Raw genomic sequence first — 12588 nt, 5'->3', positions numbered from 1 at the left:
ATGGGTACCATGCAATATGACTTCAAAGGGTCTTCATTTGCTCATCGAACCTCTCCAATCCTATCACTGCTGTGTTTATGCCCCTGTACACATGCTTGATTCTCTTTCGGAGACATAGCAATCCATAGGTTTTAAGATACTTACTAGTCAGGTACATTCTTAGGCGTTTAATATGCGGTGTTGAGTCCATTTCGTTGAGCAAGGAGTAGCTCTTGTCTATTCCATATTTGGCTTAAGGAACTTTATCTGTGCTCATTTCAATCTCTGGTTTTATGCAGCAACCCCACTCACCTTTCCCCTTTAACAAGCATAAGTTGGTTTTCTAAATTTGAGAACATTTTCTGTTTTGGAATTCAGTTCCTGTGTAGCCAAGTTTACATTCCGTGTATTAGTGATATCTTATGATGTTTCTTTTTCTGTGTGACTTATTTCAGTTAGAATCATCGTACCTGAATCTACTCATTATGCTGCTACGGGCCTGATGACATAGATTTCATTGCTGAGTGATATTGCTTTGTAAGTGAGTACCACAACTTCTTTATCCATTTTTCACTTTCTGCGATGTTGAACTTGTACTGTAAATGAGGTTCTTGTAAACAGAGCCGTTCGAAACTTTGGGGTGGCTGTGTCTTTTTGATTTTAATTTCCCTAAGCTATAGGACCATAAGTGGAAGTGCCCTAGGCTCTGTTGCTTTGTTTTTTAGATGTTTCAGGAAACACCATACACTTCTCCCAAGTGTCTGTTGGCAATTTACATCCCGCCCATCAGCATAACAAGGCTCCCAGTTCTCAATGGCCTGTTGCCTTTCTGGATTTTACACTTTTTTCAGATGGCCCTTTTGACCGGGGGGAAGGGAGACTTCATTGTAGTGCAGATTTCCTTTGCAAGCTTGCTTGGTTGGCCAAAAAGGGCGTATGCGTTTTTTCCTGAATATATTCAGGAAAAAACGCATACGCCCTTTTTGGCCAAGTGCATCATTGTGGACGTTCTGCCTCTTTTCCTATGCTTTCAATGCAATTCCAGTCTACCTCCTGAAATCGGTTTCCTGCAATTCTGCCCCGCTTTCAAGTCCTCTTGGCAGCCTTACTTCAGTCTATTTTTGGACGATAGCTGTCATTTATAACTCTGCAGGTTTGTGAATTACAGTGCCCCTGAGCTCCTTTCTTCAACTTGTTTTCTTGTGACCTGGCCGCAACACCGCAGGATGACTTCAGGCCCTAATCTGGTTCCGGCACGGCACACTGAGCCTTTGGTTATTTCCTCTTCCTGGTGGGAAATGAGAGTTAAATTTGCCCGTCCAGACACCTCCAGCTAGTCTCTCATTGGTTCTCGCTATTCCTGTTCATCTTCCGCAGAAATTGCAAACTGGGCCAAACAGGAGGTTAAAGGCGCTGACTCTCCAAGTGGGGAGAGTGTTAGTAAAGTGTCTGGAATGTTGCACCCGAGTACCAGGGGAGGAAAACTGAGACATATTTGAACACGTCTCCCATTCACATGGTTGATCATACTTGGGTTCCACATGCATGATTTAGCTGAAGGAAGAATACCTTAAACCTGGAGAGTTAAGACCCGTGTAATGGGTACCATGCAATATGACTTCAAAGGGTCTTCATTTGCTCACCGAACCTCTCCAATCCTATCACTGCTGCGTTTATGCCCCTGTACACATGCTTGATTCTCTTTCGGAGACATAGCAATCCATAGGTTTTAAGATACTTACTAGTCAGGTACATTCTTAGGCGTTTAATATGCGATGATGAGTCCATTTCGTTGAGCAAGGAGTAGCTCTTGTCTATTCCATATTTGACTTAAGGAACTTTATCTGTGCTCATTTCAATCTCTGGTTTTATGCAGCACCCCAACTCACCTTTACCCTTAAGCAAGCATAAGTTGGTTTTCTAAATTTGAGACCCTGTTCTGTTCTGTAATTCAGTTCCTGTGTAGCCAAGTTTACATTCCGTGTATTACTGATATCTTATGATGTTTCTTTTTCTGTGTGACTTACTTCAGTTAGAATCATCATACCTGAATCCACTCATTGTGATGCTAAGGGCCTGATGACATAGATTTCATTGCTGAGTGATATTGCTTTGTAAGTAAATACCACAACTTCTTTATCCATTTTTCACTTTCTGTGATGTTGAACTTGTACTGTAAACGAGGTTCTTGTAAACAGAGCCGTTCCAAACTTTGGGGTGGCTGTGTCTTTTTGATTTTAATTTCCCTAAGCTATAGGACCATAAGTGGAAGTGCCCTAGGTTCTGTTGCTTTGTTTTTTAGATGTTTCAGGAAACACCATACACTTCTCCCGAGTGGTTGTTGGCAATTGACATCCCGCCCATCAGCATAACAAGGCTCCCAGTTCTCCATGGCCTGTCCTGCCTTTCTGGATTTTACACTTTTTTCAGATGGCCCTTTTGACTGGGGGGAAGTGAGACTTCATTGTAGTGCAGATTTCCTTTGCAAGCTTGCTTGGTTGGCCAAAAAGGGCGTATGCGTTTTTTCCTGAATATATTCAGGAAAAAACGCATACGCCCTTTTTGGCCAAGTGCATCATTGTGGACGTTCTGCCTCTTTTCCTATGCTTTCAATGCAATTCCAGTCTACCTCCTGAAATCGGTTTCCTGCAATTCTGCCCCGCTTACAAGTCCTCTTGGCAGTCTTACTTCAGTCTATTTTTGGACGATAGCTGTCATTTATAACTCTGCAGGTTTGTGAATTACAGTGCCCCTGAGCTCCTTTCTTCAACTCGCTTTCTTGTGACCTGGCCGCAACACCGCAGGATGGCTTCAGGCCCTAATCTGGTTCCGGTACGGCACGCTGAGCCTTTGGTTATTTCCTCTTCCTGGTGGGAAATGAGAGTTAAATTTGCCCGTCCAGACACCTCCAGCTAGCCTCTCATTGGTTCTCGCTATTACTGTTCATCTTCCGCAGAAATTGCAAACTGGGCCAAACAGGAGGTTAAAGGCGCTGACTCTCCAAGTGGGGAGAGTGTTAGTAAAGCGTCTGGAATGTTGCACCCGAGTACCAGGGGAGGAAAACTGAGACATATTTGAACACGTCTCCCGTTCACATGGTTGATCATACTTGGGTGCCACATGCATGTTTTAGCTGAAGGAAGAATACCTTAAACCTGGAGAGTTGAGACCCGTGTAATGGGTACCATGCAATATGACTTCAAAGGGTCTTCATTTGCTCACCGAACCTCTCCAATCCTATCACTGCTGCGTTTATGCCCCTGTACACATGCTTGATTCTCTTTCGGAGACATTGCAATCCACAGGTTTTACGATACTTACTAGTCAGGTACATTCTTAGGCGTTTAATATGCGGTGTTGAGTCCATTTCGTTGAGCAAGGAGTAGCTCTTGTCTATTCCATATTTGACTTAAGGAACTTTATCTGTGCTCATTTCAATCTCTGGTTTTATGCAGCACCCCAACTCACCTTTACCCTTAAGCAAGCATAAGTTGGTTTTCTAAATTTGTGACCCTGTTCTGTTCTGTAATTCAGTTCCTGTGTAGCCAAGTTTACATTCCGTGTATTACTGATATCTTATGATGTTTCTTTTTCTGTGTGACTTATTTCAGTTAGAATCATCATACCTGAATCCACTCATTGTGATGCTAAGGGCCTGATGACATAGATTTCATTGCTGAGTGATATTGCTTTGTAAGTAAATACCACAACTTCTTTATCCATTTTTCACTTTCTGCAATGTTGAACTTGTACTGTAAACGAGGTTTTTGTAAACAGAGGCGTCCCAAACTTTGGGGTGGCTGTGTCTTTTTTATTTTAATTTCCCTAAGCTATAGGACCATAAGTGGAAGTGCCCTAGGCTCTGTTGCTTTGTTTTTTAGATGTTTCAGGAAACACCATACACTTCTCCCGAGTGTCTGTTAGCAATTTACATCCCGCCCATCAGCATAACAAGGCTCCCAGTTCTCCATGGCCTGTCCTGCCTTTCTGGATTTTACACTTTTTTCAGATGGCCCTTTTGACCGGGGGGAAGTGAGACTTCATTGTAGTGCAGATTTCCTTTGCAAGCTTGCTTGGTTGGCCAAAAAGGGCGTATGCGTTTTTTCCTGAATATATTCAGGAAAAAACGCATACGCCCTTTTTGGCCAAGTGCATCATTGTGGACGTTCTGCCTCTTTTCCTATGCTTTTAATGCAATTCCAGTCTACCTCCTGAAATCGGTTTCCTGCAATTCTGCCCCGCTTTCAAGTCCTCTTGGCAGCCTTACTTCAGTCTATTTTTGGATGATAGCTGTCATTTATAACTCTGCAGGTTTGTGAATTACAGTGCCCCTGAGCTCCTTTCTTCAACTCGCTTTCTTGTGACCTGGCCGCAACACCGCAGGATGGCTTCACGCCCTAATCTGGTTCTGGCCCGGCATGCTGAGCCTTTGGTTAATTCCTCTTCCTGGTGGGAAATGAGAGTTAAATTTGCCCGTCCATACACCTCCAGCTAGCCTCTCATTGGTTCTCGCTATTCCTGTTCATCTTCCGCAGAAATTGCAAACTGGGCCAAACAGGAGGTTAAAGGGACTGACTCTCCAAGTGGGGAGAGTGTTAGTAAAGCATCTGGAATGTTGCACCTGAGTACCAGGGGAGGAAAACTGAGACATATTTGAACACGTCTCCCGATCACATGGTTGATCATACTCTAGGTTCCACATGCATGTTTTAGCTGAAGGAAGAATACCTTAAACCTGGGTAGTTGAAACCCGTGGAATGGGTATCATGCAATATGACTTCAAAGGGTCTTCATTTGCTCACCGAACCTCTCCAATCCTATCACTGCTGCGTTTATGCCCCTGTACACATGCTTGATTCTCTTTCGGAGACATAGCAATCCATAGGTTTTAAGATACTTACTAGTCAGGTACATTCTTAGGCGTTTAATATGCGGTGTTGAGTCCATTTCGTTGAGCAAGGAGTAGCTCTTGTCTATTCCATATTTGGCTTAAGGAACTTTATCTGTGCTCATTTCAATCTCTGGTTTTATGCAGCAACCCAACTCACCTTTCCCCTTAAGCAAGCATAAGTAGGTTTTCTAAATTTGAGAACCTGTTCTGTTTTGGAATTCAGTTCCTGTGTAGCCAAGTTTACATTCCGTGTATTAGTGATATCTTATGATGTTTCTTTTTCTGTGTGACTTATTTCAGTTAGAATCATCGTACCTGAATCTACTCATTATGCTGCTACGGGCCTGATGACATAGATTTCATTGCTGAGTGATACTGCATTGTACGTAAGTACCACATGTTCTTTATCCATTTTTCACTTTCTGCGATGTTGAACTTGTACTGTAAACGAGGTTCTTGTAAACAGAGCCGTTCCAAACTTTGGGGTGGCTGTGTCTTTTTGATTTTAATTTCCCTAAGCTATAGGACCATAAGTGGCAGTGCCCTAGGCTCTGTTGCTTTGTTTTTTAGATGTTTCAGGAAACACCATACACTTCTCCCGAGTGGTTGTTGGCAATTTACATCCCGCCCATCAGCATAACAAGGCTCCCAGTTCTCCATGGCCTGTCCTGCCTTTCTGGATTTTACACTTTTTTCAGATGGCCCTTTTGACCGGGGGGAAGTGAGACTTCATTGTAGTGCAGATTTCCTTTGCAAGCTTGCTTGGTTGGCCAAAAAGGGCGTATGCGTTTTTTCCTGAATATATTCAGGAAAAAACGCATACGCCCTTTTTGGCCAAGTGCATCATTGTGGACGTTCTGCCTCTTTTCCTATGCTTTCAATGCAATTCCAGTCTACCTCCTGAAATCGGTTTCCTGCAATTCTGCCCCGCTTTCAAGTCCTCTTGGCAGCCTTACTTCAGTCTATTTTTGGACGATAGCTGTCATTTATAACTCTGCAGGTTTGTGAATTACAGTGCCCCTGAGCTCCTTCCTTCAACTCGCTTTCTTGTGACCTGGCGGCAACACCGCAGGATGGCTTCAGGCCCTAATCTGGTTCCGGTACGGCACGCTGAGCCTTTGTTTATTTCCTCGTCCTGGTGGGAAATGAGAGTTAAATTTGCCCGTCCAGACACCTCCAGCTAGCCTCTCATTGGTTCTCGCTATTCCTGTTCATCTTCCGCAGAAATTGCAAACTGTGCCAAACAGGAGGTTAAAGGCGCTGACTCTCCAAGTGGGGAGAGTGTTAGTAAAGCGTCTGGAATGTTGCACCCGAGTACCAGGGGAGGAAAACTGAGACATATTTGAACACGTCTCCCGATCACATGGTTGATCATACTCTGGGTTCCACATGCATGTTTTAGCTGAAGGAAGAATACCTAAAACCTGGGTAGTTGAAACCCGTGGAATGGGTACCATGCAATATGACTTCAAAGGGTCTTCATTTGCTCACCGAACCTCTCCAATCCTATCACTGCTGTGTTTATGCCCCTGTACACATGCTTGATTCTCTTTCGGAGACATAGCAATCCATAGGTTTTAAGATGCTTACTAGTCAGGTACATTCTTAGGCGTTTAATATGCGGTGTTGAGTCCATTTCGTTGAGCAAGGAGTAGCTCTTGTCTATTCCATATTTGGCTTAAGGAAATTTATCTGTGCTCATTTCAATCTCTGGTTTTATGCAGCACCCCAACTCACCTTTCCCCTTAAGCAAGCATAAGTTGGTTTTCTAAATTTGAGAACATTTTCTGTTTTGGAATTCAGTTCCTGTGTAGCCAAGTTTACATTCCGTGTATTAGTGATATCTTATGATGTTTCTTTTTCTGTGTGACTTATTTCAGTTAGAATCATCGTACCTGAATCTACTCATTATGCTGCTACGGGCCTGATGACATAGATTTCATTGCTGAGTGATACTGCATTGTACGTAAGTACCACAAGTTCTTTATCCATTTTTCACTTTCTGCGATGTTGAACTTGTACTGTAAACGAGGTTCTTGTAAACAGAGTTGTTCCAAACTTTGGGGTGGCTGTGTCTTTTTGATTTTAATTTTCCTAAGCTATAGGACCATAAGTGGAAGTGCCCTAGGCTCTGTTGCTTTGTTTTTTAGATGTTTCAGGAAACACCATACACTTCTCCCAAGTGTCTGTTGGCAATTTACATCCCGCCCATCAGCATAACAAGGCTCCCAGTTCTCCATGGCCTGTCCTGCCTTTCTGGATTTTACACTTTTTTCAGATGGCCCTTTTGACCGGGGGGAAGTGAGACTTCATTGTAGTGCAGATTTCCTTTGCAAGCTTGCTTGGTTGGCCAAAAAGGGCGTATGCGTTTTTTCCTGAATATATTCAGGAAAAAACACATACGCCCTTTTTGGCCAAGTGCATCATTGTGGACGTTCTGCCTCTTTTCCTATGCTTTCAATGCAATTCCAGTCTACCTCCTGAAATCGGTTTCCTGCAATTCTGCCCCGCTTTCAAGTCCTCTTGGCAGCCTTACTTCAGTCTATTTTTGGACGATAGCTGTCATTTATACCTCTGCAGGTTTGTGAATTACAGTGCCCCTGAGCTCCTTTCTTCAACTTGCTTTCTTGTGACCTGGCCGCAACACCGCAGGATGGCTTCAGGCCCTAATCTGGTTCCGGCACGGCACGCTGAGCCTTTGGTTATTTCCTTTTCCTGGTGGGAAATGAGAGTTAAATTTGCCCGTCCAGACACCTCCAGCTAGTCTCTCATTAGTTCTCGCTATTCCTGTTCATCTTCCGCAGAAATTGCAAACTGGGCCAAACAGGAGGTTAAAGGCGCTGACTCTCCAAGTGGGGAGAGTGTTAGTAAAGCGTCTGGAATGTTGCACCCGAGTACCAGGGGAGGAAAACTGAGACATATTTGAACACGTCTCCCGTTCACATGGTTGATCATACTCTGGGTTCCACATGAATGTTTTAGCTGAAGGAAGAATACCTTAAACCTGGAGAGTTGAGACCCGTGGAATGGGTACCGTGCAATATGACTTCAAAGTGTCTTCATTTGCTCACCGAACCTCTCCAATCCTATCACTGCTGCGTTTATGCCCCTGTACACATGCTTGATTCTCTTTCGGAGACATAGCAATCCATAGGTTTTAAGATACTTACTAGTCAGGTACATTCTTAGGCGTTTAATATGCGGTGTTGAGTCCATTTCGTTGAGCAAGGAGTAGCTCTTGTCTATTCCATATTTGACTTAAGGAACTTTATCTGTGCTCATTTCAATCTCTGGTTTTATGCAGCACCCCAACTCACCTTTACCCTTAAGCAAGCATAAGTTGGTTTTCTAAATTTGAGACCCTATTCTGTTCTGTAATTCAGTTCCTGTGTAGCCAAGTTTACATTCCGTGTATTACTGATATCTTATGATGTTTCATTTTCTGTGTGACTTACTTCAGTTAGAATCATCATACCTGAATCCACTCATTGTGCTGCTAAGGGCCTGATGACACAGATTTCATTGCTGAGTGATATTGCTTTTTAAGTACATACCACAACTTCTTTATCCATTTTTCACTTTCTGCGATGTTGAACTTGTACTGTAAACGAGGTTCTTGTAAACAGAGCCGTTCCAAACTTTGGGGTGGCTGTGTCTTTTTGATTTTAATTTCCCTATGCTATAGGACCATAAGTGGAAGTGCCCTGGGTTCTGTTGATTTGTTTTTTAGATGTTTCAGGAAACACCATACACTTCTCCCGAGTGGTTGTTGGCAATTTACATCCCGCCCATCAGCATAACAAGGCTCCCAGTTCTCCATGGCCTGTCCTGACTTTCTGGATTTTACACTTTTTTCAGATGGCCCTTTTGACCGGGGGGAAGTGAGACTTCATTGTAGTGCAGATTTCCTTTGCAAGCTTGCTTGGTTGGCCAAAAAGGGCGTATGCGTTTTTTCCTGAATATATTCAGGAAAAAACGCATACGCCCTTTTTGGCCAAGTGCATCATTGTGGACGTTCTGCCTCTTTTCCTATGCTTTCAATGCAATTCCAGTCTACCTCCTGAAATCGGTTTCCTGCAATTCTGCCCCGCTTTCAAGTCCTCTTGGCAGCCTTACTTCAGTATATTTTTGGACGATAGCTGTCATTTATAATTCTGAAGGTTTGTGAATTACAGTGCCCCTGAGCTCCTTTCTTCAACTCGCTTTCTTTTGAGCTGGCCGCAACACCGCAGGATGGCTTCAGGCCCTAATCTGGTTCCGGTATGGCACGCTGAGCCTTTGGTTATTTCCTCTTCCTGGTGGGAAATGAGAGTTAAATTTGCCCGTCCAGACACCTCCAGCTAGCCTCTCATTGGTTCTCGCTATTCCTGTTCATCTTCCGCAGAAATTGCAAACTGGGCCAAACAGGAGGTTAAAGGCGCTGACTCTCCAAGTGGGGAGAGTGTTAGTAAAGCGTCTGGAATGTTGCACCCGAGTACCAGGGGAGGAAAACTGAGACATATTTGAACACGTCTCCCGTTCACATGGTTGATCATACTTGGGTTCCACATGCATGTTTTAGCTGAAGGAAGAATACCTTAAACCTGGAGAGTTGAGACCCGTGTAATCGGTACCATGCAATATGACTTCAAAGGGTCTTCATTTGCTCACCGAACCTCTCCAATCCTATCACTGCTGCGTTTATGCCCCTGTACACATGCTTGATTCTCTTTTGGAGACATAGCAATCCATAGGTTTTACGATACTTACTAGTCAGGTACATTCTTAGGCGTTTAATATGCGGTGTTGAGTCCATTTCGTTGAGCAAGGTGTAGCTCTTGTCTATTCCATATTTGACTTAAGGAACTTTATCTGTGCTCATTTCAATCTCTGTTTTTATGCAGCACCCCAACTCACCTTTACCCTTAAGCTAGCATAAGTTGGTTTTCTAAATTTGAGACCCTGTTCTGTTCTGTAATTCAGTTCCTGTGTAGCCAAGTTTACATTCCGTGTATTACTGATATCTTATGATGTTTCTTTTTCTGTGTGACTTATTTCAGTTAGAATCATCATACCTGAATCCACTCATTGTGCTGCTAAGGGCCTGATGACATAGATTTCATTGCTGAGTGATATTGCTTTGTAAGTAAATACCACAACTTCTTTATCCATTTTTCACTTTCTGTGATATTGAACTTGTACGGTAAACGAGGTTCTTGTAATCGGAGGCATCCCAAACTTTGGGGTGGCTGTGTCTTTTTGATTTTAATTTCCCTAAGCTATAGGACCATAAGTGGAAGTGCCCTAGGCTCTGTTGCTTTGTTTTTTAGATGTTTCAGGAAACACCATACACTTCTCCCGAGTGGTTGTTGGCAATTTACATCCCGCCCATCAGCATAACAAGGCTCCCAGTTCTCCATGGCCTGTCCTGCCTTTCTGGATTTTACACTTTTTTCAGATGGCCCTTTTGACCGGGGGGAAGTGAGACTTCATTGTAGTGCAGATTTCCTTTGCAAGCTTGCTTGGTTGGCCAAAAAGGGCGTATGCGTTTTTTCCTGAATATATTCAGGAAAAAACGCATACGCCCTTTTTGGCCAAGTGCATCATTGTGGACGTTCTGCCTCTTTTCCTATGCTTTCAATGCAATTCCAGTCTACCTCCTGAAATCGGTTTCCTGCAATTCTGCCCCGCTTTCAAGTCCTCTTGGCAGCCTTACTTCAGTCTATTTTTGGACGATAGCTGTCATTTATAACTCTGCAGGTTTGTGAATTACAGTGCCCCTGAGCTCCTTTCTTCAACTCGCTTTCTTGTGACCTGGCCGCAACACCGCAGGATGGCTTCAGGCCCTAATCTGGTTCTGGCAACGGCACGCTGAGCCTTTGGTTAATTCCTCTTCTCCGTGGGAAATGAGAGTTAAATTTGCCCGTCCAGACACCTCCAGCTAGCCTCTCATTGGTTCTCGCTATTCCTGTTCATCTTCCGCAGAAATTGCAAACTGGGCCAAACAGGAGGTTAAAGACGCTGACTCTCCAAGTGGGGAGAGTGTTAGTAAAGCGTCTGGAATGTTGCACCCGAGTACCAGGGGAGGAAAACTGAGACATATTTGAACACGTCTCCCGTTCACATGGTTGATCATACTTGGGTTCCACATGCATGTTTTAGCTGAAGGAAGAATACCTTAAACCTGGAGAGTTAAGACCCGTGTAATGGGTACCATGCAATATGACTTCAAAGGGTCTTCATTTGCTCACCGAACCTCTCCAATCCTATCACTGCTGCGTTTATGCCCCTGTACACATGCTTGATTCTCTTTCGGAGACATAGCAATCCATAGGTTTTAAGATACTTACTAGTCAGGTACATTCTTAGGCGTTTAATATGCGGTGTTGAGTCCATTTCGTTGAGCAAGGAGTAGCTCTTGTCTATTCCATATTTGACTTAAGGAACTTTATCTGTGCTCATTTCAATCTCTGGTTTTCTGCAGCACCCCAACTCACCTTTCCCCTTAAGCAAGCATAAGTTGGTTTTCTAAATTTGAGACCCTGTTCTGTTCTGTAATTCAGTTCCTGTGTAGCCAAGTTTACATTCCGTGTATTAGTGATATCTTATGATGTTTCTTTTTCTGTGTGACTTATTTCAGTTAGAATCATCATACCTGAATCCACTCATTGTGATGCTAAGGGCCTGATGACATAGATTTCATTGCTGAGTGATATTGCTTTGTAAGTAAATACCACAACTTCTTTATCCATTTTTCACTTTCTGCGATGTTGAACTTGTACTGTAAACGAGGGTCTTGTAAACAGAGGCGTCCCAAACTTTGGGGTGGCTGTGTCTTTTTGATTTTAATTTCCCTAAGCTATAGGACCATAAGTGGAAGTGCCCTAGGCTCTGTTGCTTTGTTTTTTAGATGTTTCAGGAAACACCATACACTTCTCCCGAGTGGTTGTTGGCAATTTACATCCCGCCCATCAGCATAACAAGGCTCCCAGTTCTCCATGGCCTGTCCTGCCTTTCTGGATTTTACACTTTTTTCAGATGGCCCTTTTGACCGGGGGGAAGTGAGACTTCATTGTAGTGCAGATTTCCTTTGCAAGCTTGCTTGGTTGGCCAAAAAGGGCGTATGCGTTTTTTCCTGAATATATTCAGGAAAAAACGCATACGCCCTTTTTGGCCAAGTGCATCATTGTGGACGTTCTGCCTCTTTTCCTATGCTTTCAATGCAATTCCAGTCTACCTCCTGAAATCGGTTTCCTGCAATTCTGCCCCGCTTTCAAGTCCTCTTGGCAGCCTTACTTCAGTCTATTTTTGGACGATAGCTGTCATTTATAACTCTGCAGGTTTGTGAATTACAGTGCCCCTGAGCTCCTTTCTTCAACTCGCTTTCTTGTGACCTGGCCGCAACACCGCAGGATGGCTTCAGGCCCTAATCTGGTTCCGGCCCGGCATGCTGAGCCTTTGGTTAATTCCTCTACCTGGTGGGAAATGAGAGTTAAATTTGCCCGTCCAGACACCTCCAGCTAGCCTCTCATTGGTTCTCGCTATTCCTGTTCATCTTCCGCAGAAATTGCAAACTGGGCCAAACAGGAGGTTAAAGGGACTGACTCTCCAAGTGGGGAGAGTGTTAGTAAAGCGTCTGGAATGTTGCACCCGAGTACCAGGGGAGGAAAACTGAGACATATTTGAACACGTCTCCCGATCACATGGTTGATCATACTCTAGGTTCCACATGCATGTTT

At 43.7% G+C, this 12588-nt stretch overlaps 1 long non-coding RNA gene across 4 annotated transcripts in view; it reads left to right on the top strand.

Moving 5' to 3' along the window:
• LOC307181391 overlaps positions 1–12588 on the top strand; it is a 1281417-nt gene that overhangs the window by 639300 nt on the left and 629529 nt on the right. For all 4 annotated transcript variants that reach the window (XR_013826639.1, XR_013826640.1, XR_013826641.1 and 1 more), the window contains exon 2: positions 8331–8416. This is a non-coding gene — a long non-coding RNA (uncharacterized lncRNA). The remainder of the gene's footprint in view (positions 1–8330; positions 8417–12588) is intronic.

This window comes from Stenella coeruleoalba (genome assembly GCF_951394435.1).
Source record: "Stenella coeruleoalba genome assembly, contig: scaffold_63, whole genome shotgun sequence".
Classification (NCBI taxonomy): Eukaryota; Metazoa; Chordata; class Mammalia; order Artiodactyla; family Delphinidae; genus Stenella; species Stenella coeruleoalba.
Note: the sequence above shows the minus strand (reverse complement) of the source record. Positions and strands in the feature narration are given on the sequence as shown.